General features: G+C 42.3%; 1 long non-coding RNA gene across 1 annotated transcript in view; it reads left to right on the top strand.

Annotated features, from left to right (window-relative positions):
• The first annotated feature begins 3,143 nt into the window (after positions 1-3,143).
• LOC133422402 (uncharacterized) overlaps positions 3,144-26,941 on the top strand; it is a 53,637-nt gene continuing 29,839 nt past the window's right edge. Inside the window, exon 1 of the long non-coding RNA XR_009770740.1 lies at positions 3,144-3,731. This is a non-coding gene — a long non-coding RNA (uncharacterized LOC133422402). The remainder of the gene's footprint in view (positions 3,732-26,941) is intronic.

Below are 26,941 nucleotides of genomic sequence, written 5' to 3'. Positions count from 1 at the left end.
CTAGGAAGAGTGAGTTTGACCAGATAAATTGAACAAGGAATGAGTCATAGGCTACACATCAGTGGTACTGTGCAGCTCTCCCAAGCCAAAAGTTAATGCAATTTCTTCTTAAGTGGTAAAACATGTTTGAGTGAACATTAAAAACCCAGTTACAGTTTGACATCTTAATGCAGCATGATTGGGGAAGGCCTGAAGGAAGCGAGAGATAAAGGGAGATGACTGGGAAGAAAGGAAGTTAATTTACCAAAATCTTTACGGTTAGCATGATTTGAATAAGTGGTTGCAGGGGGGTTGTGTCATTGATTACATGGTTTTCTTTGAAAAGGATCTCTCTTCCCCAGATCTGACTCCCTGAGTTTCTGGAAGGAGTCCAGCCCTATCAGTCTCATAGCACAAGAGGATTAGCTCTTTATCCCGGGTGCCCCCTACAGAAAAGAGGTGCACGGCAAATTACGTTGTACTATGTAAAATGGGCACAGGCTATTTTTGAGCAGTTCTCACATGAGAAATCTTCACCCACACCACTCTGAAACCTCTCCTTGACCCCTTTTTAGCTTTACTTGCACGTTCCCACAGCGAGGCCAAAAAAACAGACGGAACTGTGCATGTTTGGCCGAACATGAAATGATATCGGCAGCCAACGTGAGCTCTATCCTCAGGCTTCCTGGATGATATTTACTGAATAAATTCCTGGGCGGATGTAGCACTTATAACGCTAATGAAAAGTGGGAGATGTGTGAAAATAGGAGGGATAAAAAAGTGTGGTAGGATGGCAAGATTGGACGGAATGCCTTGCCAGCAAAACACCATGTGTTTATAGGAAACACTTATTATACCCTTTTTTGTTGTTGCTGTTTTTGACATCCTTCCCTCTATTTCTAGCCCATATTGCCCCTCACGTCATCATACTATAAGCTAGTTAGAGTGGCAGCTAGGCCTGCATTAATAAGAACCCTCTCTGTCTTTTGGGCTTATGGGCTCTTGTTCTCTATCCTGTCACTGAAGCTTGGGCACTCAGAGCCACATAAGGAAACATTTGTTCCCAGTCTGGTTGAATGGAGCCTTGTGTTGGAGGTAGTCAAAGAGATACAAGGGGATAGGACATCCAAACAGTCCAACACAAGAGCTCTGCTCTGAAGCCCCTCTCTGTCTGAGTTGGGCCAGTAATGAATGCGCTCTAGTCTTAATCACTCTCAGAGTGCGCACTGGAGATATGACTGATTCAATTGTCCCCTATTTTGTGTGTTTAAAGCCACAGTGGAGATAGATGTATTTTACTTTCAGCAAATATTTTATTTGCTTCGTTGCCATTTCCATGTAGCATACATTTCAGAGCTGACTGCTCTAAAAATGTTGTTAGAGCTGCTTATAATGATCAGGAACATCTCTGCTGTCTTTCTGCCTCGTTTCGCCTGGATCCTCCGATGCATTCCTCTTTTACGTCCCATCTGTTTTAGCAGCCTTCAGAAAGGCTTTTGTGGTCTCTGGATATGATTACCCTGGTAACACCAATCTGGAAAACATTTGTGTGCACATTAGCACATACCTACTTAGAGTTAAGGGTGCATGTGGGCACACACACGCACTTGCAGACATGCTATACTTTGAGAAATGTTGCATAACCATTAAGGTCTCTTGTGATGTCGCCTGATTATCAAGCATGAAAGCATTCATCACATACTTTTGGATAAAACATAACCACCTCTTAACACCCTTATAAGATAACTGCTTCTTCTAATGCCGTAACTCAGTCTTAATTCGTGATTAATGAGCAAAGTCAGAACTTTCGTGGAAGAAACGAGGTCAGCACACTGAACCAGACAAAAATGTATAACCCTCCTTTTCTTCTTCTTTTTCTTCTTCTTTTTTTTCCCAAAAGGAAAAGAAAACCCTTCACACAGCAGCGGTGGCTGAGGAATGTGAGACAGGAATGCTGTCGAGTTACTATAAAGGGGGTTTGATCACCGAAAACAATGTCTTTGTGTTTTCATTTCTAGCTCTTGTCACGCAATGCTGTGCACAAACCTCCAGCAACTTTTAAACCCCTGCACAAGAGCAAGCCGTCAAGTACCTGCAATTGACAGAATCAGTGTGATTCAGGTACTCTTGGACTGTGCTGGAGTTAATCCAAGAGTGAGGGAAAAGGTGGAGCGGAGCTTCAGCTGCTCATGTATAGACGTAGTGTAACAGCTGGGATATATTACAATGTTGTTTAAACTTTATTATTTAATTGGTTTTAGAAAACATGTACAGTATGTTTTATCTAATGAACATTATTTGCTTAGCTCAAGGTTCACTCTTTTGCCATGTATAATTGGAAGCTTGGAATTCACTTAGGATATAGAATACTATCAATAATTGTATCATAATGATACATGTTCTATACAGTCAGTATGTTTTGTATATATTTTCATACATTGAAATTCAGATATTAATAGGCATTTTTACTCAGGCTCACACTGAATAAGCAAATGTTGAACTCAATTTGGCCATCTTTAAGGCTTTAAAGTAGCAGATAAGTTGCATATAAAATGCATATTATATGCAGCATCTGACTTTTGGCTCTATGAATCTCCTCCACTTTCAGGGAATCCAGTCCTTTTTTTTCTTTTCTTTTTTTTGATCTCAGATATACAAGGAAGCCTGGAGGTGGTTAGAACATGAAAGTGAACTAAGACAGACAAGAGATGCATTCATGGGAAGGTGATTCAAGACACCGACATCTCTGTATCTCTGCACAGTGACAGATGATCATTATTACTCACACACACTGCTCACACGCAACCTGAAATCAATCCAACAGCTGATGGATATACGTAGATTTAATAGATTTTCATATATTTATAAAGTAATATGTTATATTAATATATATATATATATTAAATTGTTCACTGTCACATGACAACAACAACAACAACAATCAGTTATATATTGATAAATAAATACGTTGTTTTTTTAATGTTTTTTATAACAGGGTTTATACTTTAAACCGTTTTTTTTTAAATAAGTAAAATTATTTTTACTCACTCGTTTCCACATATTCTGGCAGTAAAAAAATTTGACTACAATTCCCGTCATGCCTTGCGCGGCTACGTCTCCTGAGCAGCATGGGCAGCAATGCGCGGCTCCAACTATGGCTCAGTGAGGCTGCAGCTCTTCTCGAAGCGACACCGCAGCTGTGCAGACGCTGCTTGGAGCTACTGCGGAGACGGCATCGCACTGGACTTCAAGGACAACAACAACAACAAAAAGCCTTCCATCACATATTGCAAAAGCCTTGGTTCGCCAGGATCTTTTAAAGGATTTTTTTAAAATTTTCTTCTAATTGAAGGGATTAAATTGCTTCTAGCGATGGCACATGTGGATAACTTTTTACTCAAACCTGATCCTCTGATGGCATCAACCGATGGATTCAGGACTCAAGCTGTGGATGTTTTACGGTACAAAAGGGGATTATCATGTCCAGGACTGCATGGATCCTGCTTGTTGGACAAGTCCGCTATCGGACAGCGGAGTCTCTTGGGATACTTGGGATACACGCGTGATCCAGACTGGCCATTGTCAGGGATGATCACTTATGTTACACTTCTGGAAATCCAGAGCCTGTGTTGTGGAGTTTAGGTTTGACAAAGAAACCCCAAGAATATGATGGAATATAATTTGAGCGCTGCGCTCAAGTGGATGTCCAGTGGATTTTGGATAACGTCAGCAAGACTCTCTTAAACCAGCAGGTATGTGGTAAAGATGCATTCCTATTTTCTTTTTCTCTTTTTTTTTTTAAATAACAAGAAATGTTACTTATAAACGCAGTTTGTGTTTGAAAATGAATGAAGCATCTTTCTGACTTTCTGGAATAATGTGAAATCCCCTGCTGTCAGAGTGTTTGTTTTGGCCAAAGGTTCTGCTGTTATCTCCCCAACACACCCATCTGGTCAATCAAACTGCTCTTTATTATCAAATTGTTTGACACTCATGGGGTAATACGGTTCAATACTAGTGGAGAGTTATATATTTGGCCTGAACAGCCTAGGTTCACCTGTTCAGTGCGAAAGAACCCAGCTCTGTTACTCTCAAAAATCATGCATTGTAGTAATTTGGTCAACTATTGAACAAGGGGTAATTTTACAGTCTGTTGAGAAGTGCTTCTTCCACCTCAAAATCCAATTCTTTCATTTTAAAATCCACACCTTTCTTATAAAGGGCCAGTAGTGCACCTGCAGTGCCAGGTGTACACAACCCACTCACAGACCTGCCACAGGCTGTGAAAGATCATGTGTGGCAGAAATGAATGCACAGTGTGGATACAGTGTCCATAAAAAGCAACATGTTGGCCTGCCACCTCTCATACAGTGGTTCCATTCAGTTGACAGTAAATCAGTTTGAACTCCTGTGCCCTCGGGATGGCCTGTCCTGTGAGGCGCCTGTCATTCCAGCTGGCTGCCTTTAACCTACAGCTTGGTGTGTGTAACGAGTCCAATCTGTTAACACTCAGATACGTTGTGTTTGAGACGCTTCATTTGAGTAGAACCTGCAGGTGCCCGCTGTAACACAAGTGGTGCATTTTAAATGGTCAGGATGAGATAAGTGTCTGGACCTCGGAAAGTTGGCATCTTCTTTGGGGGATGTTGGGTGACACAGCTTTGCAGTGCAGGGAGGAGTGTGTAAGTGTGTGTGTTGGTTCATGTGGTTCAGCTGTTGTTCCTCCATCCCACACACTTCATCAGCAATGAACAACTTCATCTATTGTTGGGGCAGGGCATAGATACTATATGAATGTATACAGTGAAGAGCACAGGGCGAGCACCCGTTAAAACACATCACCCCCCCCCATGCCCACCCCCATTCTATCAAAAAAATCTTCTCCAAACAAGACCCCCTTTCTCTGCTGAAGAGGGACCCTCTGTCTAATGCCAAGTGACTCTCATGGCCAGCATTGACGGTGGGACACTTGCTTCACAAAAGGAGCTGAAGTGTCAAATAAACTCGGTCAGAGCACCCGACACACAAGAATTCCTTTATCTGGCACCCTGGGAGGCAGACAAAGACAGACTTTGTGTCAGTAAGCGGGCCTTGACTAAACACAGGGTTTTTTTTAAAAAAGAAAAGAAAAGGAAAAACTCTTCTCCTCACAACTTCTGCTTCCTCTTCTTCCTCCTCCTCGTGTCGTTTGAACGCCGGAGCGGGAGCAGGTACCTGCATCACTCCTGCATTGTGTGAGATCCTCAAAAACAACACTGAGATGCTCGCACACCCACTGATGGTCGTCAAAGCAGCCAGGACACCAGCATAAATGTTCATTTTATATCTACATTTGCATTAATGCTTGAAACCACGGCTGAAAATTTAATAAGAGGAAGTTTTGTTTTCTTACTGGAAATGCTGGCTGTGTTGTCATTTGATTTGCTTTTCCTTAACCACAGCAGAGAAATGGATATACGCCTGGTGGTTAAGACTTTAGTATTAGCAATTCAAATCGAGTTTAGCCTTTTATTCTTATCTATTTTACTGTTGTCAAGAATAGAATCATCTTATTTTGCGCACTTTTGCTGCACAAAGCTGCACATGACTTATGACTGTTACTGAACAGTTAATTGTAATCATCTTTGCATTTGCACTCATTAAGCCACTTTATTGGGTTTACCAGGAAAGTGGCAGGTGAGTGTACCTTTTTAAATGAAAACAAGCAATCCCAAGACAATCTTGCTGGTCCCAGTGATAAACATGTGCATCAGCCCCCCTTTCAGACATGCTAATACAGACCTTGCCAGAGAGCAATGGTCCCCCAGCACAGTGCTGAGGGTAGATGGATAGAATTGCAGTGGTCGCGGTGTTAATGGTGTGTTTATGAGCTTAGGTTGAGTGGTGATTTGTCTTGTCGAAACCCGAGGCCTAACTTGGGTCTCCGACTTTGATGGAGCTCTCGGGGTGACAACGGGGCCCGAGCGGCGTGACCTCGGGGTGAACCAAAGCTCTGTGTCATGATCATTTTTGACCACTGCAGGGAAAAAGTTTGCCTCGTTAATTACGTGCAGTAATTATTTTTCTCTTCAACTTCGCCCACGGCTTTACCTCATCCCATCTTCAGGTAGAGAGTTCAAGTTACAAGGAAATATCTCTCCATCATTGGTGTCAGATAGTAAATGACCTCCATGAGAAATATCGGACTGAAAATAACCATGTCCAGTGTGTGCGCTTGCATCCAGAGGACGGTTTCCACTCAGCCTTACTGTGTTTAGAATGGGCTCTAAAGTTTGTCTAAACAGGAGAACTGTCATTTATTAGTAGTGCAGGAACAATGGGGAGTTTGTCTCTGGGGTGGTGGGGGCCGGAGGGGGCCGGTGGAGCCAGGGGAGGGTGGCCTGAGATTGGGCAGCAGTCTCTGACCAAGAACAAGACCCTGTCTGATGGAGAGAACTGCTGACCCTTCCTGAGTAAAATGGCACCTTTGTTTCGAGGTGTATGTGTTTGTGCCTATGTTTATGTGCGTGTGAAAGGGGGAAGGAGAGAGGTTTTGAAAAGTCATGAGCGCTGTGTTAAGTGTTTCTTTTTTCCCCCTCACTGCTTTGTTCATTCGGCCCTTCGTTTACAAGTTTATTTTTGCTTAACGGTGAATTAAGCACTCATTTCATGGAAAAGATATGAACATATGTGCCATTTTGGCACAGTTGTTTCATCTTTCATAGTCTAAATGTTATTAAAAAGAAAAAGGTGTCCAAGTGTTTTATCAATGAGCTGATTCTCATGCCAGTGATGCCACACAAAGCGTCAGTCTTCTCTGATGCTATGACACCACGCAGGCCGCTGCTTTAGACTAATTAGCCATTTTGTGTATTTCTCTGGCCTGTTGCCACAGTTGCAGCAGCGAGAAGCTTTTTTCCCTGTTGGTTCTACAAACAATCGCCCTCTTTCTTGTGATGCTTGTGAGGGACAGATGCTTTGTTTGAATTTCGGCGTGAAGACTTTGAAGGAAATGAGGGAGGAGGGGTAAATGCTGGAGAGTAATGGCTGCAGATTGCTGATTTCCTACTCAGAAACCACTACTTAAGAAGGGTGAGTGTGTGTAGATTTGGATCAGGAGGGGCGTTATCCTGCTTTGGGAGTTATAAGGAAGTGAAATGGAGAGCTTTCGGAGGAAGTTGTGAACATGAGTGAGGGTTTTTAAGAGAAATTCCTCTGAATTTGTCATTTAAAACAAGCCCTTTTCAATAAAGCTTCGCTGTGCACCTGAGGTTCATACCTTTTCCACCACATAAGACTATAGAAGGATGAGGAAAGACTGGGTGTGGGTCAGACCCTTCCCCCTTACATGCACTTGACTCCCACATGGTGCAAGTCTTCAGACTGCAAACAGTGAAAAACATACAATGCAGGACAGGAGCATCTCTGTGAGCCCAGACACCAGCAGACAGCACTCCATTCAGAATCTGCCCGAGGAAGGCTGCACCCACACCCCCCGACCTCCCAACGGGAACACCATGCACCATGATGATGTGTATGTGGAAGTACAGGAGGCGTGTGCATGCTTGGGTTCATTTGTTGCAACTCCTCCTCATTGTTTTGAAGCATGTTCATCTTACGTAACCAGGTGCTGCAGACCTGCTTTTAATTAGAAATGCAGTCAAAGCGATGGAGAATTTCTTACTGCTTTGTAGTCCAGACATTTCTCCGGTATTCTCTCAGCTAGACCTCCCCTGTTCTCTCCTCTCTCTTGTTTTGGAGGGAAAATTCCTCCCCTTTGTGTTCTCCTCTCACAAATGCCACATTCCAGCAAACCTGTGACCACGCTTGACCAATACTTCGCCGGGCGTGGGTCACCATGGCAGCATCGCTCCATTTCAGCCAGTCACACCTATGAGTAAGCCATCCTCATTCAGCTCCCTCTTTAATTCATCCTCCCTTTTATTTAGTTCTCAGTAGGGAGGATAAAGGAGACATTTTCGGTGTGAAGAGGAGCATGAAATTTGCCTGTGCGACCTCCCTGGGACACGGCGGACCACCAGGCTCCTCAGACGACTGTTAGTGTGTGTTAAATCCTTTGCTTGTGAGGGAAATCCGTGCCTTTCTGAATGCTACTTTTACTGCCCGTCTGTTTTTGTGTGGTTTACTTAAAAGAGACTTAATGAGGCCAAATCACAGTCTATTCCAACATAAAGAGTACAGCTGAGGTTTATTGTTGATGGCCATTGCTTGTCCTGACATTTAGAGGGTGCAACTAAATAAACATGTCACATTAAACTTTTGAAGTAAGTGACTGGGAACCAGATGCTTACATGTTTATGTCTGTCCAAGCAGCTCTGTGTATGACAAGCTGTTACAGAAATGCTGAGTCTAAACATGACTGTTAATGTTACTGTCCACCAGTAAGGAGAAGGCAGGAAGTTAGAATACAGCACTGCAGTGTCAAGTTAAATTACTGGAAGAGATCAGAAAATCCTTTATTCACTTAACATGCTGTTGGAAGGAGAGAGAGTCTTTCACCCCTCTTACTGCTGAAAATATCCAACTCCTTAGTCTGCTTTAAAGTAATTACAGTAAGATATTGCTACTTTCTAAGATTTATGTATTTTGTTTTTCCTTGTTGTATTTGTTAAACTACTATGCATTTGTTAATCTCTGCTGCGCCCTTGTGGAAATTATATGCAACGCCTCCAGTGCCCATTCATCTGCAATTCCCCCTTTGACCACTGAAGCGCGCGCGTGTGTGTGCGTGTGCGCGCGCGCGTGCGTGTGCGTGCTTGTGTGTGTGTGTGTGTGTGTGTGTGTGTGTGTGTGTGTGTATTTCAGTGAAGTAGTTTTCTAAGGTATGTCAGACATGTAAACATAAAAAAATCTGCATTGGTTTAAGGAAAAAGCAAACAAAACAACGTAATGTCAGTTTTATTTTATCCAGATTTTTACAACGTTACAGTATTTGCATTGTTATGAGAATCACTTCACATTTTTGTTAAATGTGGTGTTAATCAAGCAACATATCAGTTATCTCACCAGCCCCACATTCCCCTGTAGGCTTCAAGACTGAGGATCAGTTATGATAATTATGATAATAAAACATACATATATTGCAAGACTTAACTTACTGACCTATCAAAGCGTAATTGGGACTACAGTACCCACATTTCCCCAATTATCCCTGCCTTGTAAATGTATCTACAATACATACATTTTAAATCTAGAAACCAGCTAACTTTACACTTAAATGTTTATTCATAGTTTATAAACCTCGCCATATAACATGAATGGCCGATTTTATTCTCCCCCTTTTCTTAAACCACCTTTTTCATGTTTCTTGTATCTGTTAATAAAGTGTCAAAATGCTTCAGGCATCTGCGTCTCATCAACTCCAGGACAAGTCATGAGGGGAAAATGTTTCTTATTTTGATTTTGTCAAATTAACTGAATCAACATCATATTGTTGAAAAATATTAGCATGCTGTGAGGCAACACATTGATCGTTAGAAAGACAGAGGTCTTTGTTTTGTACTGAAAACAGTACAGAAAAAATTTGAGGAAATTTATATGTCATTTGTTTTTTCAAAAATGCTGGAGTTTTATGTCAGTGTATTATATTTTTGGAGACGAGGGTAAAGCCTCTTCGGGCCGGTGAGAAAAAATATGTACTCCTTGTATATATCCTATTATAAAGTATATTATATACTCTATTCTACTATATAGTATATTATATACTCTATGATGTTTCTTGCTTGTGTTCTCTCAGATGTACAGTAAGTCATTCTGGATAAAGTGTCTGCTAAATGACACTGGTAGTAGTAGCAGCAGTCTGTTGTAGTTGCAATTTCTTTAATTATCCACTAGAGGTCAGTATTGTATTTTTTTCTACAGACACATTTCTTCTTTTTTTTTAAAGATTTTTTTGGCTCTAGTGGCCTTTATTCAAAGTGTAGACAGGAAGGGGGTACAAAGAGAGAATGGGGACGACATGCAGCAAGGGGCCGCAGGCCGGGACTCGAACCTGCGACCGCTGCTGGAAGACTGTAGCCTCAGTACCTTTAACCACAGTGCCAGCCAGCGCCCCTCTACAGACAAACTTAAAGTCCCAAGTTACTTTTAATCCATGTAAAACATTGCATCTGTTCAGGGACACATGACGCTTGAACCTTTCCCAGATTTGTCTTTAGTGTGTGGCACACTCAGATTAGCAGTCTAGACAAACACACTCTGAGATCTAAACCATGATATGAGGCTGCAGTATTGGCCACTGCACATGTTTTTGCTGCAGACACCGCTTATGTTTTACAGCGTACAAAACAAAAGTGCTCCTACTGCCAATTACTGTTGTAATATTTGTCTTTAGGGAATTTTAGTGTGCATATAAGAGTTGGCCCCAATACCCCTGAATAGCAATATGCAGGTATAGATGATGGATAGTGGATAGTTGGTAAATCATGGGTATTTTTGAGGAAAAATGCATGAATCCATTTTATTATGCTGGGATTCATTCTATTCTAGCCATGTTTCCTCTTCAGATGCATCACTCAGCTCAAAAACTCAGCAGATAACCTCCATAGATTATTTTGAGGACAATAATGTTCAGGATCGAAAAGACATTTAATCCGTATCAAACAGGAAAAACCAACAATCAAACCGAGGAGGTGGCTTTTACTTTCACTCATCCAACACTGAAATCCCACCCATTGATTTAGTCCCCACACAGTTTCACAGCTGGCCACAGGCTGGCCAGCTAAAATACCTAATACTTAAAATAACACTGGAGGGACACAGGGGTTGGTGATTTACATGTGACCTAGGGCTGGGCGATATATAGAGATTTTAATATATATCGATATATTTTCAAACGCGATATGGTACGAGACAATATCGTTTATATCGATTTAAAAAAAAATAATAATAATAATTTTTTTTTTTTTATGATTTTGATATAGCTTATTTTGTGACAAATTGACTTGAATGTTTTATTTGAGATTTGCACAAATGTTTTGTTATTTGCACAACTGTCAACCTCAGTGGAAAAGTCTGCCTGTTACTGTCTACATTGTATTAATTGCACAGTGTATTTTAATTGAATTGTTATGCAGGAAAGGGATATTTGTTTTATTTTATTCAAGAAGCATTTTTATTCTATATATGCAGGCAGTTAATTTTTATTTCATTTGTTTTATACATTTTGATATTGTGCAGACCTCTGTTAACAAAGGTACCTGTGTGACATTTGGCACGAGGCTTTGTATTAAAACGGACTGTTTTTTTAAGGGTTTGCCTCAGAAAAAAATGAAGCTAACAGAGATGCTATGCTATAATGCTTTGGGGGAAACCCCAATTATGGCACGGAAAAAATATTGATATATATCGAGTATCGCCATTTAGCTAGAAAATATTGAGATATGACTTTTGGTCCATATCGCCCAGCCCTAATGTGACCAGAATGTCTGCCATGAAGTTTGTTGCACATAATTACTACACACCAAGATTAGTCTTTAATTTGGCCACTAGATGGCAATGTGGTGACATGAAAGATGGGGTCCCGTCTTGAATTTGAGAGCGACTTTGATTCTTACAGTATCCCTGTGATCTGTGGACTAATGGGTGTAGATTGGCCTTATTATCTTCTTATTGCCCCTCATTCTAGCTCATCTCCCTTTGAAGATCAAAGTAGCCGTGTGCCTCTATGTGTACCGACACCGATAACATCCCTGTGGACGTCAATAAAGCCAACTGCTGAATTTGTACATCTGTCTGTCTCTACCCTTTTCTAGACGAATATGTGGGAACACGAAGAAGCAGCAAAGTCAAGTGCTCTGCATGTTTAAGCCACTGATCCGTATAAATCAAAAGAACTGAATAATTGCAGGAAAATTGAGGATATGACTTTTAATGTCTGGATAGTTGGGCTCAGTTACATAGAATAGATTGTCGAACAGCAGTCAAAAGTGTTTAGTGGTTGGCTTTCTGAACTTTAACACTGATAAGGCAACTGGTAAGAAATCTTAATGCATTTGAGGTAGCGGTTGTTGAGTTTAATTTGTTCTGCTTCGGTGAGCTTCTAAATCTCTGAAACAACTTCAGGTGACTTGGTTGGGGAATGGGTGTGGCAGCTTCTGAGCACAATGTCAGGCCTCTCAACGAATTTCAATTCCCACAGGTGTCCTGTATATTTGTGCCAGTACCGCTTCAGTCACATGTCCATCTCGCATTGCCAGTTCAGGAGGTATAACACGTCGTATTTGTGTCAGAACCGCGTTGGATCATCGCAAATGTATCTCAGCACAATCAATGTTGAAATATGACAGTTTAATTCCCCCCCCCCCCCGATTTAGCTCTTGGGAACGTTTGTCATTATCACTGTGGAAATGACGTTGCTGAAATGTTTTGCTTTCAGCAAATCAAATTTGAGAGTATGTTGTTGTTCGGGTTTGTGTCTAGTGGAGATTATGGGAAAAGAAAAAGCTTCATGAGAAGTATTGCAATCATGGCTGAGTCAGTCTGTAACTTTTGGCACATGCAGTCTCGGAGCGTTCAGTTAAAATGTGCACCTGTGCAGAGAGATTTGAATGCATAAATGTGTGCCAATTTCCTAATCTGGCATTGTCTACCATGGGACGTGAGCTACAAGTGCTACAAAGTTGTGCACACCGAAACACCAGCTCCTCCACGTTACTCCTATCTTCTTTGGTATCTTCTTAACAAAACCATGATGGAATTCCAACATGCAGGCTCATCAGACCTGTTGGTTGCTATTATCTGCTCCTTTTCCATTATTCTTTTACTTCTTATGTGCACTCGGTTGAAAGAAGGCAGCACAGCCCAGGGTTTACTTCTGGGTCTCTGCAGAGGTCTCCATTAACCGCATCCAGATTCCATCAGTTTCAGAAAATAAAACAAAAAAAACCCAAACAGTTACTAATATACAACACAAGTGAGTGATTGCCACACTCCTCCCAAGCTGCTTTATCTTTTTTTCCATCTCTCTCAAGCTTTTCAGAATTACTCATCTTTTCATAACAATCGATCATTGAAATCCTTCAGCAGCTTTTGATAACAGCTACTGCAGGTTTCGTTGAGCAGCAAACCTGACCAGGCGTGTTCGGAGCAGACGGGCGGGCACTGTAACAGCTCACAAAAGAGAGCCACGTTTTCCCTCGAGCTGTTTATTGCAAACAATATGTGGAGGCTAGTTCTGGTGGAGTTTTTGATAGAGATACAGAGGAGGAAGTCTGCCATATATTTTAAGTGCATATCTGTCTCGTCATGGTCTGAGTAACCCTCTGTCTGCTAAGGTTAATCATTAATGCTAGACTTCACTGCCCTTTCTGTACTTTTCAGGTAGGCAACACTTCAGCAATGTATTTAGTCATTAGCTGCATTTTTAACATTTTAAACCTCTGAATTCTGGCTCTTTCATTAACCGCATTCTGCAGCTGTTCAATAAAGCATTTCATGGTGAAGCCTTTTCTCTAAAAACTATTTATTATTGCTCTGCGTCTTTGTTCCCTGCAGTTGATATTAACAGGGTGTTGTAAGCGGCAGCAGCTCTTTTACAGGCCGTTCTTGGTGTATGCAGTTCACTTTTTCATCTTTCCACCAGGTCACCTTCACAGCAACTGGCTAACGTAGGCAATGCTCCAATTAAAAACCAGGAGAAACCCATAGTGCAATGGAAATACATCTTGCACATCTGCTGCTGGCCTTAACTGGTGTGGCGGCTCTCAATCAGCAGCCTAAATGTGGTGCATATGTGTCGGTGCACGAACAGCTGTGGAGAGGGAGTCTGGTGCATGAATCTCAACGTGCTTTCAGTAGATATTTGTGCACATATACACAGCCCACCAACCTACAACCGCAAAGAATGGATTGGTTTTCGTTGCGGTGCAAGGAGAGGTGTTTGTGTCAAATGTGGTCACACGTGTTTCTGTGTGTTCCTCTACTTGTTTTCACATCCAGCCCCGCTCTGCTGTAAACTCTGATAGGCCATCTTTCAGATATGCCTCATTCCCTCCGTGGAACACATGCCCATTCTTAGTTTATGCCCAGGTTTGCATGAGTTAGTAGTCCAAGGTTTGATATACCGGTATATATACAGTATTTTTTTTGCATGAATTCCATGAAATGTGCTCTGCATGTCCACTGAAGCCGGGGGAGATGTGGGCATCGAGTTTCGAAGTTGATGTTAATGCTAACTGTTACCGTGAGGCTGACAGAGGCCCAGGTGGCCTTGTTGACAAGACACTCGCATGAGTCTGGACTTTTCCAGGCCTCCTGCTACTGTGGCGCCGTGCGACAGACCGACTGGCCTGAGCTCCGGAGTCTGCATGAGCCAGGGAGGAGAGGCGGGGAGCAGATTGCGAAAGCATTTTGGAAAAAGTGAGCGAGGTGGTCTGGGACCTGGTGGCTGCAGATGGCAAGCCTTCCTCCTGCCAGCTTATCAACTTTAATGATGTGAGAGCGATGGCCAGTGCCTCTGCCCCCTGGGTCTCTGTGTCCTTCATGCAACAGGCACAGCAGCGGCACACCAATAAAGCTCCACATGGTTCTGATTGAGAGCTATTAAACATCCCTTTCACTCATTCACCAAATCAGGAGGATCAAAGCAACTGGACCAGGCCAGAGGGTTTGATTAGCTTCATGTCTAAAATGTCTGTTAATCATATACAGTTTGGGGACAGTAATAACCACAGTGATTCGCTTCAAGCTTGTTTTTAATACATAAAACTATTAGCATGGAGCACTGCGGGGCAAAATTCACCTCATCTGCCCTCTTGCTTTTAACACGGTTTGTTTGTACAGAGCTCAAGGGTCAGCATCCATTAAGGAGTCATGTATAAACAGGCATTAAAAAGCAGTGTGGTTTTAATTAGCCGAACATGCTCAGATGTTTGCCGTGATTGTGTAATATTTCTCATACAGTGAGTGAGTGTGTGCTGTGTTCATGCAATGACGTTCCTAAGGTTTTGCCATCCTGTCCTCAGTCCTGCATGTTGAGCATCCTGCTCTGATTATGACACTAACATAACTGCCCCGCTGATTTTCTCAAGAACTGCCCACCCCTCGGCTGTACAGTGAAGCAATGACATTCGGCCAGGTTATAAAGAAGCTACAGGAGCAATAAAAACACCTCACAATGTCTGGGTTTCTGTAGCCAAGTCATTAAGCCATAAACCTATTGTAAAAACTGCGATTGAACCGATATAGTGGAGGAGAGTGCAGCGAAGATGAAAAGAACCTCCTCGCTCAGCCATACTTTCATAATCCTACAGTGGGCTTGGTTTTTACCGGTAAGCACACAGGAAAATTCTTTGAATTCCCCGGCCTCACACCCTCACTCCACTTTTGCTGCCTGGCAGCCAATCCTTCTGGCTACACGGGCTTGTTTTGCAGCACGTTTGACGTCACGGGGTTCAATTAGTTCTCTTCAAATGAGTAAGTTGTTACTTTTCCTATTCCAGTTTACAAAAAGACATTTTGCTTTATAGTTTTGTACATTGGACCGAATCTGCAGATAAGGAAGAGCGGTCTGTGGGAATATGCACTTTTAACCTCGCACACGCTTGCATGCGGACTCCCACTGGTGTTCAATCCCTTTGTAGGTGGGCCGTACTGGGAGCCATCCACAAGTTTGACACACAGCTACTCTGCCCCCCTGTTCCTTTGTCCTTCATCTCCTCTATCTATCTTTTTATAATTGTGTCCCAGACCCAGACATGTCCATAAATAAACAGGGGCTCTCCTTCCTCAACCAAACCAAAGCCATGTTTATATTCAGGCCAGTGTTTCAGGAGGGGGGGAAGGGGTGTATGTGGACCACTGGAACTGCCGAGCCACCTTCCCCTTGAGCTCAGGTGGAATCAAGATGTGCTACTAACAACTCCCTTACAGACTAATGTAAGCTTGAGACACATTGTTTTAAGACACTGCAGTGTGGTAAAACAAAGGGAAAATGATCCAGATGTTGTTCTTCTAGAGTGTTTGATGTTTTATATCTGTATCCCAGAGTGCATGAATAGATTTTCTTAGTTGTGTCATGTTTTCCTTCCTTTTTTCTTTAAGATGCACGTCGTCTCTAAACATATTTTCATTAATTATTACACCACAGCACAAACTGTACTTCTCAGTCAGGTTGGCTTAATCCTCCAGTTCCTGCTTTGCTCGGTGCATGCTGTTTAAGAACGTGAGAGAGATTTGTCAGGATGGACAGAAGAGGAGATTTTTGGTTTATTTACATTAGCTAGATGTAGTCCTCTTGGTCTTCATTTCATTTGGTCCAGGAGCCAGGCTATTAAAACTAATGAACACTTATTACCCCGAGTTGGATCCTGAGCTCTTTCGCTAAACATTCCTTCTGTAGCTGTTTGTTTTACTTGTACCTGATTATTCAAACAGAGCAGTAAAACATGTGGCTGAGCGTTTGCCTCTGGTCTTTACAGGTAGTCCCATAAATAGCCTGATCCGTGATATGTGATTGGACCGGCAGAGTTTTTATGTGCCCAAACGCGGGTGGGCTTCACTTTTCTTCACTAACCATCTTGGACAGAACCCAGCTTTTTTACTGCGTCTAGTCCCGTGTCCTTGCATCATTTTTTGCATAATTCATCGCATCGCAATTCATTCAAGAGGCCACATGCTTTCATTGTTGGGGAAAACATTTTACTCCTTCTCTCCTCCTTCTCTTGAGAGGAATCATTGACTTCCTGATGCTCTGATCACGACTTCCACTTTGCAAATGTGAGATAAATGCCAGTATATCACCAGGTCTGTTTTATACATTGCAATTATTTATTTAGCAAGTTCGTATTTTAGTATAAATGCTCAGTTTCTGTTCTCTGTGCAAATCTGCCATCAGTTTCATCTCGTGGCATTTTTCTGCCGATTTCAACACCATCAATACTTGCTGGCTTGATGGCTTTATAATTGGTTCTTGATTGCCAGCTGTCAGATTTAAGATTACAGCGATAACTGACAGATGTGCTTGAGGGTGTGCTTCCACATGCCCTTGTGCTTTTACATGTTTACCCTTCACACAGGAATCACAGCTGATCTGCAATACCTGAAAGTGTGCATTTCTTCCTTCTCGTTGTGCTGCACGATTAGTTTGAGGACAGAATCCTTTCTTCTGACTCCTCTCTTGACGCTTGTATTTCTTTCTCTTTTCTTTATATATGTAAGATATGTGCATACAGAAAGCATGGTCAAATAAACACAGCGTGTAAAGTTTCACCTGTCTATACCACTGTGCCAAGATGAGACGGAGCTTGACTTTCATCCCCCTCCTTCTAGCGTACATGGCCCGCGCCCAACTCCCTCCACAGAGCTGCAGGCCCTGTCCTCCCCAGGTGGAATTTCCCTGGAGTGAGAGCCGGCTATTTCATTCTGTTTTAACCTAATTAAATAATGCAAAGAGGACATGCCACTAAAGGGCTCCTTTGTTTGTCAAATACAAGATTAAACAGATGCCCACCTTTTCAGAACAAGGTAGTGAGACGAGAGATTGAGACTGAGTGAGAGGACAGAGAATCTCTCCTGTCTGCTTTCGTGTCAGCGACATTACCTGTGCAGCCGTGAGCAGGGAGCAGATCTGCCTTCTCTGCTGAAACCTTATATGGCAAAATTAAAAGCTAGGTCTTCATGTGCTGCTATGTCTGGGTCACAGCACTGGTTCTAACGCTCTTGTATTACATTTCATTTAACATCCTATCATTGTAAAAATCTGTAATTAAATATAGAACTCAAGGCACCACACCTATAAACCTAGCATGATTATAAAGGCCTGTGTTGGCTTGATATCTGGACTCCACCTACATCAGCGGTGCAGCTGGCATCCTGTGACTGTGTGTGTGTGTGTGTGTGTGTGTGTGTGTGTGTGTGTGTGTGTGTGTGTGTGTGTGTGTGTGTGTGTGTGTGTGTGTGTGTGTGTGTGTGTGTGTGTGTGTGTGTGTGTGTGTGTGTGTGTGTGTGTGTGTGTGTGTGTGTGTGTGTGTGTGTGTGTGTGTGTGTGTGTGTGTGTGTGTGTGTGTGTGCTAACAGGCTGTAGACTACAGTATACCAGTCCCTGCTGTACTCAGTCACTATTCGGCTTCGCTCTCAGGAGATCCCACAACAGCATGAAACCTTTTACAACCTTACTTTCCTTGGTTTTACTGAAAATCATAACCCTCACTACCAACTCGGCAAATAATGGAGGGAACAGATTAGTACATTACAGCACAATGTCATGACAAAATATTTAGCACTTGAATGGGCCCCAGACAGCTGTGTAATATAAAGAAACGGTGAGCACGAGAGATGTAGTAGGCCAAGAATTGTGGGAGAACATTTAAGACGAGTGGAAAGAGGTTTCGTTCCTCTAGAGTTTTTTTCACAACTGGCTGTGGAAATACTGAATGCTCACTGCAGGGACCTTCCTCTGTCCTCTTCTGGAAAGAGGGTGCCTCCGAAGTCCCTGATTGGGCACATTTTTCTTGGACGTCTCACAAAGTCTTTCCTCCTTCTCGCCGCACATCTGAAGATGTATTTTTATCACAGAACAGATGACAGGGGTAATCCTTTGGTGTCTTGCCACCCCCGACTGACCGTTTACTTCCTCTTTGTGTTTAGCTTTCCCTCGCTTTCTTTACCCCCTCTTATCAGCTAATCCCTCCTTGCATAGAGCGGTCAATTAAGAGGCTTAGCTGATAGAAAACGAGACCGTTTTACATGCATGGAATGTGTGAAAATGAAGTGAAAAGGGGGCTGGGACCGGCCCTTCAAGCAATGGCAGAGGGGGAATTGAGCTTTGCGGAGGGATTCATTTCCTAAAGTACAGTCTTTGTCACCTCTGAGGGGTTGGATACAGATCTTTGAATAGCCCAGGGAAAACTGAGCAGATAAATTTCACATCCTCTGCTTGCTTTGTTACGCAAGTGGTTAAGATCAGGATAATTGACGTCATGATCACACTTTTGTAACTGTAACATTGCTTTGACCTTATTTCTGAACTTTGTTGTTGATGCTGGAGGGGGCAGGGGACAAAAAAAAAACTAAACAAAAAAGCATTGCAATGTCCTACACAACAAACTTGCAAGTACACAGACAGTTTCTGATCAGCTTACTAAGATTAGTCACAAATGACCAGGATTATGACTCTGCAAAATGCTCTGGTATAATAATCCTTGGCATTATGATTATAATGCTTGAAGCTATTTACTTTTATCCAATTCCGGGAAGTGTGTTTCACAAGACTAATTGAACTAAAGGACCTTTTTTATTTATTTATCGACTGTGAGCTTCTACATCTAAATAGAGATGTATGTGTGCCTCAACAAACAAGCCACCCTCTCTTTCAAAGGAAAATTGAGTTTTTTACATTTGTAAGTCTGTCCAAAGTTTTTATTATTCTGTTTTGTTTCACTATAAGCATACAGAGCTTAAAAAAGGACATTGAAAGCTAGTGCTATTGTACCAGTATAGCATCAGTTAGCATGGGGCTAACTTAACTGTCAGTACGTTTACAGAAAGTCAAATTGTTGCCTTAATCCGACCGGAAAAACCCATGTATACACCTTAGCCAGGTTGTAGTCGAACCGAACTGAAACTCTTGAGATCGCGCTATTAGTGCCAGATACTGTGATCCTAATCCGGGTTATTTCGGCATGTATATGTAACCCACACTTAGCCGAGCTACTGACTGCCCCGAGACTCGCCCTTCGGGAAGTGACGAGCCGCGGGAGTGGGAATAATAACAGTCACGGCATTACAACAACACGGTAACAGAAAAAGAAGACAGAGATTTTGTGTGCATCTTACCTCCAACAGGATCAGGCTTAGTATGTACGAAATGTACAGAGCTGCTGCATCGTTAGCGTCCATATTGTTTTGCATGTTGTTGTCCTTATTCACGCTTTACTAATTGTACTGGAAGAATGCCAACGCGAAAGTGCGTGTGGCGCCACCTGGCATCGTGGAGTCGAATGCACCTCACTCAATAATTCGATAATCCTCTCGCGCATGTATACTCCGATTTCTCTGAAACTTGAGTTTAAATCCTTAGTTAGATTGTTGTCAATAGCTTGATTTAGATGTGCATGTAACCACACTGTGTGGTTTATTAGCTACTACTTAAATTGCAATATTTTGAGTTCAAGCACCTGTGTTCAACGTATAATGTAATTGAAGTGTGACAACAAGCACAGCCTAATTCATGATCCTCAACATAAGCCTGAAGATCCATGTTCCAAGTTAGCTTCAAATGTGTACCTTCTTGTTTGTTGCCATTTTGTGGGATGCAGCAATTGAGCCCAATAGCATTTTTAGATTAGACCCCATTACTTTCCTTGGAGGAAGAACTTGTGTAAAATATGTCCTGGGCAGTGACGGTGCAAGGCGTGTTATTGCCTCCTCAGTGCCTGAGGCTGAGTTGAGGGGAGGGAAGAGGAGTCAGGAGGTGCTATTGAGTGGTACTGCGTAATGACGGTTACGCTTTCTGTTTGGTTGGCCTCCCTGCAAAGCTGGGAGCAGGCGATGGAGTGGGTGCTAGATCCATGCGAAATAACGAGGATAATAAGGAAATAACAGGATTTGTGGAGTGCCCTCCACCCCCTGAATCGTGTGGCACAAATTGAAATATGACAAGTCCAGTCTTCCTCTGCCACTCCTGCTGTTGTGGTCTTTGACCATATAGAACATATTTTTAGAGCTCTTCAATTTGCTAACAACCTGGGTTTTGTTTCTTGGAAAGCCGTGGTCCTTTTAGAAGTTCCATATTATGGTTACTGAAATGCCCGTTTTTTGGCATCCTCGGCTCTGAAGGTGAGACACTTGGGAACCTCCTCATCTTGTTATCAATAAATCTCACCCAGATCTCTCCATCCCACACCATTCTGCTCAGATCAGACCTGACCTGTGATTAAGTCAAGTTGTTGGCGGAGCAAGCTCCACACCAAACACCCTGTCAGTTAGTGCAACAGTTTAGGGCTGCAGCTATCGAATATTTTAGTAATTGAGTATTGTACTGAAAATTCCATCGATTAATCGAGTAATCGGATAAAACATGTTTTTGTTTAGTTAAAGAGCAATTATAAATATACATAAGATGTTAGTTGTTAATTGACATTACTACGACTAAATTATATAATACAGTAGGTTCATGGTTGTGCATTTAAAAACCCTGAACTTACACCAGTTGACCAAATTCACTGCCTTCACTCAAAAAACTAAGGATCTTACCAAGAAATGTTCTTATTTCTAACCTAAAAATGCCATTACACCTGATAACACACATCACTTAAAAGATTAGGTGTTTTTCCCACGTGTTTCAATTGAACTTTCATTTGTGTCAAGCAAATTTTAAGTTCTAGTTAAGTTTTAAGTTAAAGTCAAAGATTTTGAGTTTTGGCAGTGTTCAAAATAAAATTATGAGACCTGCTGTATTGGATCACGTTTTCTTTTAGTTAAAACTGTAGCGGGAACAGATGTTTAGAGGAACCTATGTATGTACCGGGTTAGAGGGGGAACATATAGGAGAACGGACCAGAAGTATATAGAGTGGATTAAAAATAAAAGTTAAGCACTGAGCTACATGTGTCTCCCGTCTGGGCCATTGCAGACTGCCTGAGCATGGCATGTTACAAAAACCAAACATATCCACCGCCTCTTTCTTCTACCTTTACGTGCGTGGCGTCAGCGCTTTGTGCCGCATTAAACGTAGTCCGGGCGAAACACCCTGCTTTGAGCTGGCAAAATTAAACGATTCCTCGAGGCAGAGAAAATTCCTCGATCATTTTTTGTAATCGAATTACTTGAATTATTCAAGGAATCGTTTCAGCCCTACAACAGTTATAACAAGTTTTTGAGAAGTCACATGACTTCCTTATGTCAAGCAGGCGTTTAACACTAACCCTTAGCTTAGCTAGCAACAGTGCAATTGGCCTGATATTTTTCTTATCCTACCTAAATCTGGGAATTCATACTTTGTGCACATGCTTCAGCTGTACATGTTCATCTAATCCACTTTAAGACAAATGAGCGGTAGTCCGTTTCTGCTGCGAGGGTTAAGATTGAGCTGGGGGTAAAAGAAATGCGTTCTGTGTACAAAACATAAACGAGATGTGCTTTGGAACAGACTCCACACTGTGCTGCTCAGGGAGGAAAGAAGAGGTGAAGGAGAGGGGAGGGCGGGGGTAATTGGCACATTAAGGTGAAGGAATTCAAAATAAATTTAATCTCCCAATCCCTTTCACCCCTGCTTCCCCCCCAAAGAGGTTTACAGTGAGCATGCTCCGTCTTGTTACAAGACACAAGGAGAGTACAGAGAGAGCGAAATGGATATGGGGAGGAAAGGGTTTGAGGTTCTGATCGAGGTAATCGACTGGCTCCACCAGAAGGAACTTTAGTGGGAGGGTTCACACAGATGGGGCAAATGAATGTGCTAAAACTTGGAAGGCATCTGTGAGTTGGTTGTTCTGTGTTTTTATGTACCCGCGGTGCCAAGAGCCAGATTTGTCTGCCAGCACCTTTCCCACAGTGCTTCACTTTGTAGTTGAATAGTGTCATCACGCCCTGCGATGGACTGGCAACCTGTCCAGGGCTCACCCCTGCCTTTCACACACAAAAAAGAGCTGGGAATGGCGCCAGGGATCCCTGTGACCCTGAATAGGAAGAAACAAATATAGATAATCGATTGATGGATGGTGTCATCACTGTTTGACACGTCTTTAAAACAAGGAAGGTTCGAAAGAGAAGTGGCACATACATAAAATTAGCAGCTAGCATCATTGGTTGGACTTGTAGATTGTAGATCACACAGGATGACCTAACACTGATTCTCCCTTGTGATTTTTTTTTTTTAACCTATTTTTTGACCAGCAAGGGGAAAATGACTTCAGGTGAGCAGACTGCCCAAAGCCACAGTGAAGCTGTGTCAGCTTGTGGGGAGCAGAAGCCCGGCTGAAGGCCTGTTGGATTTTACTTTGTGTCATTGTGTGGTTTAGCCTCTCACTAGGACATATGGTGTGCTGTACTTTTATAATGTAATCATTCCTCCTCTTGCAACAACACTGTTAAAACCTTCTGCATGCTGGGGCAAGAATTCAGTCAAGGGTCCTGCTGGCTCAGACACAGCAGAGCATAAACAATGGAGCCTTGGCAACACACATGGCTCTCGCGCACACATACATAAACGCACACAGAGCTCTGCAGATCTATTGTCATTACTAAAAAGAGGTTTATATCTTGCAAACTGTGCAGCAGTGCCCTGCAGTGTGTCTTATTTACTCAATCTTTTAGTCTGCGTGCAACAAGTAAGAGGATCATTTTTTCAGAAATTCAATATGATAATAACTGTAAGAAAATCAGAATGTTCCCATTACGTAGAGCAAACAATTTATGTCATGAGATGCTTAAGATTCTCATCTTCACTGACCCTCTGATCACAAACATGTTTCCTTATTATAATGGGACACACCAGACACTTACTGGTGCATCTTTTTTTTTAACATTTTACAAGGTATTCAGTTGGTGCTGTTGTGTTCCAGTTCCCCCAAATAGAACCTGCAAATCATTCTAAGGTCAATCTAGGGTCAATGGTGCATCGATGTAGGCCCTTTCTCGTTGTTCAATATATGTGTTGTGTTTACTTTGTCAAAATGTAACCTGTGGTTTTTTGAGGTGAGTAATCTTCCACTGTCAATGAGGGATGGGGAGGTCATCAAGAGTTCTTTCTTGCAGGAGTGACTTAAGCAACAACGATCTTGTCTTAAACAGGTATAGGCAATTAAGAGAGTTGCACAAAGCCTATAATTATGGCCACTCTCCTATGTGTCACTAATGTATATCCAGTCTCGCATAATGGTACCAAATTTCAAAGTGGAAAAAGTGAGGAAGTCACTCCCTACCTCTTGTCTGGTCTCTTTTGCCTGATGTCATTTAATTATCAGCCACTCTGTTTGAAAAGTGCTTCCTGTAGGAATAAAGAAATGTCACGTAACCTGCCGCCACTGCACGTGAGGATTGGCAGGCTGTTTGCATGGGTTTGTCTCTGCCATGTCCCCACCATCTCATTAGGGAAACACCGTCCTGGATTTCAGGGTGCTGACAGGCTGATTCCGTGTGATGTGTTGTCCTGCGCATTGACATGCCATCCCCTCGGCTGCCGGTTTGAACACTGCACCCTGTGTTGATGGTGATGGCAGGCAAATGGATCACGTTTCTAGCAGAAGCAGGAAGTGAGAATTGGAGGGTTCCTGCTACTAGGCCCCTTCTTTCCTCCAAGTCCTACATGGAGCCAAACTGAAACCATGTGTGTTCTCACCCCGTGGACCTCAGCACACAGCCGGCCTGGCTGCCTGGTTGGCAAGTGAAGTGGTCTTCCTAACAACATGTGATCTCAGGAAACATTCAGCCCCTCCCTCCTGTCATTGTTGTTTGAATCCCCCCTCTCTAACTCCACTGGGGTCTCTTGGGGGGAGTGGTAAGTGATTCCTCTCTCTGCTCTCTGTGTCCGGACTCCAGAGGTAGACCTCCTCCCTTTTCAAGCTTTCAGTCAAGGTTAGGCACACGATGGATGTGATTGGGGAAGTACAGTAGTCTGTCCCCAGGCCCACAGGTCATTTCCTGCTGCCATGGGTTAACTAGGAGCAGATTAAGAAAAATGGCTTAAACCCATAATGACAATGGAGGAATATGTCACTGTTAATTACTTATGGCTCAATAGTAATTACTTAAACTGATCGCTTTCATTGCCATTATTGGGGTAGGAAAAATATAACTTTTTTTAATGATGCCAACATTTTTTTTCTACATTTGAGAAAGTGAACCTTCAACAGTCGAGTCATCCTTTTAAATAGTTTAAAAGTCTCATCTCCTTGAATTAAGTCTTTTCTGGTCACTGGATCTACATGGAGCTTCTTCTAAGCATTAAATTTGTGTGCTTTGTCATCAGTCACAATATCTTAGTCAGATGTGACATGCTCAGGCTTGGGAATACCCTCGGGATGAGGTATTTATGCCGATGGAAAGTGAGGGTGTATGAAGCTGATTAGGTAAAATACCTCTCTTCTCTCAATCCTTTTAATTCAAAATAGCTGTTTACAGAAGATACTCACTGATGAAGGGATAATCTGTCATAAGAATACAGTATGTCTTTCTTTGGCTCACTCATTCTCCTTCTTACAGAGTTCTCTTGCTCTTACATTTTAAAGGAAGAAAAAGCCCAGTTAGACCTGCATGGGGAACTGACTATTAACGAAAAAAGAAAAAAAAAATTAAATAAAGCTACGTATAATGCAGTGTTGGCATGCCTGCTGCTCCTATCAAGCTTACGCTGAGAGATTACTCAAACCTCACTCCTCTCCTCTGTCTGTCTCGCTCTGTGAAAATCAGCTCCAACCCAACTTCCATAACCCATTTTTTCCCAATGAGACATGCATTGTGGGGACACCTGTGGGCTGCCAGTTCCATTGAGGTTGGAGAGAGGGTTGAGGGATGGGGGCGTGGCAGCATTGCAGGCTTTTAATCGAGACGCGTTGACTAATCACCCAAGGATTAGCCTCTTAGACAAGGCCTCTTTCATTCTGATACTCCATATAGTGCAAAGCTCATGTAGATGGAGAGGGCGGGAGAGAGTACATTTTTGGGCACACGGGGGGAGTACAGATGGCAAACTGTACCTGGGTGTGCTTTGTTTGATCATGCCTGAGCCCTCTGTACACACAACACACACACACACACACACACAGACACACACATATCCTGAGGCTGGATCTTTCCCGTTTCTTGACTAGAGACGGCGCTGCATACTTCTCTCTGCAGTCACTAGTGGGACTGTCCCATCAGCGAAGTGGAATACCCCAGTGAGCACAAAATCTAAAAGCATCAAAACCATTGAGCTGTTGCTTTCACTTAAATCTCTGCACTGATGCTGTCGTACATAGATTGAGTTTAGCATGCCATGAATTGTTTAAGTGTTTTTGTGAGTGGGCTGTGGACTTGTATATTGTTGTATGTAAATGACGAAAGGAGACACTGTTGAGGCTCCGCAGCAAAATTCGGACCTGATGTTGCCCAGACCCTTCTGCTGTGTGCTTCAGGGTTTGTGAGGTAATTCATAGGACACACTTTAGGCATGGACATAGGCAGCGCATGGATGCACAGTCATAGGCCTCCATATGATCCAGAAAGAAAGCTTTGGAAAGCAAGGTAATTAAGGATTAGTAATTAATAATTAGGTCATCGTCCCTAATTATGTGCCGAGGAGTTGTTATTCACCAATATTAGGAGAAACAGTAGCCTGGAGAAAATATCCATGGGTAATTGGAGCTAATGTGGGCTATCTTTACAGAAGTTAATTTTTCTATATTAATATTCTGTCTTCCTAAGAGCCACAAACACATTTGGATGTATCATATCAATGTTCCGTTTTAAGAAATCTGTGAAATAGTTTTTCAAAAGAGAAGTCCCATAGCAAGCAAAAACAGTGTTACCTTTTATTGGGCTCTGCAAATTTTGCTTTGCTGCTTTTTAATTTATATGCAAACACATATTGCACTTTTGTGCTGCAACAATCAATTATTGTGCTAATTTAATACATTTATTCAAATAAAGGTATTTATTTAATCAAAGCTCAAGTACTGCACAGAGGAGAAAGCAGTACATACGCTCTTATCAAACTTAAGGATTGACAGCAAACACGCTAATGTGTTTTATTTGGCTTGTCTCATCAAGCTCATCCCTGCTGTGTCTTCTTTTCTCTGTGGCACAGCTGCACCATATAAAAGCATTTTGTGACACCAATAATCATCTGGGTCTAAAGCAGTGACCAATGAGAAGATAGTCAAATGAATTAAAGAAAGCCCTGATGCTAATAATTTACATAAGAATAATTTCAGCTCTGTTATACATCATTACTAAAGGCTGTCAGCTGTTTTAAGAAAAGTCTGTTTTTGCAAAAGGAGTCAATGTTATCTTTTCCTGTGTTAACAGTGACATTTCAATATTGTGT

The sequence above is a fragment of the Cololabis saira genome, chromosome 21, assembly GCF_033807715.1.
Source record: "Cololabis saira isolate AMF1-May2022 chromosome 21, fColSai1.1, whole genome shotgun sequence".
NCBI classification, from domain to species: Eukaryota; Metazoa; Chordata; class Actinopteri; order Beloniformes; family Belonidae; genus Cololabis; species Cololabis saira.
Note: the sequence above shows the minus strand (reverse complement) of the source record. Positions and strands in the feature narration are given on the sequence as shown.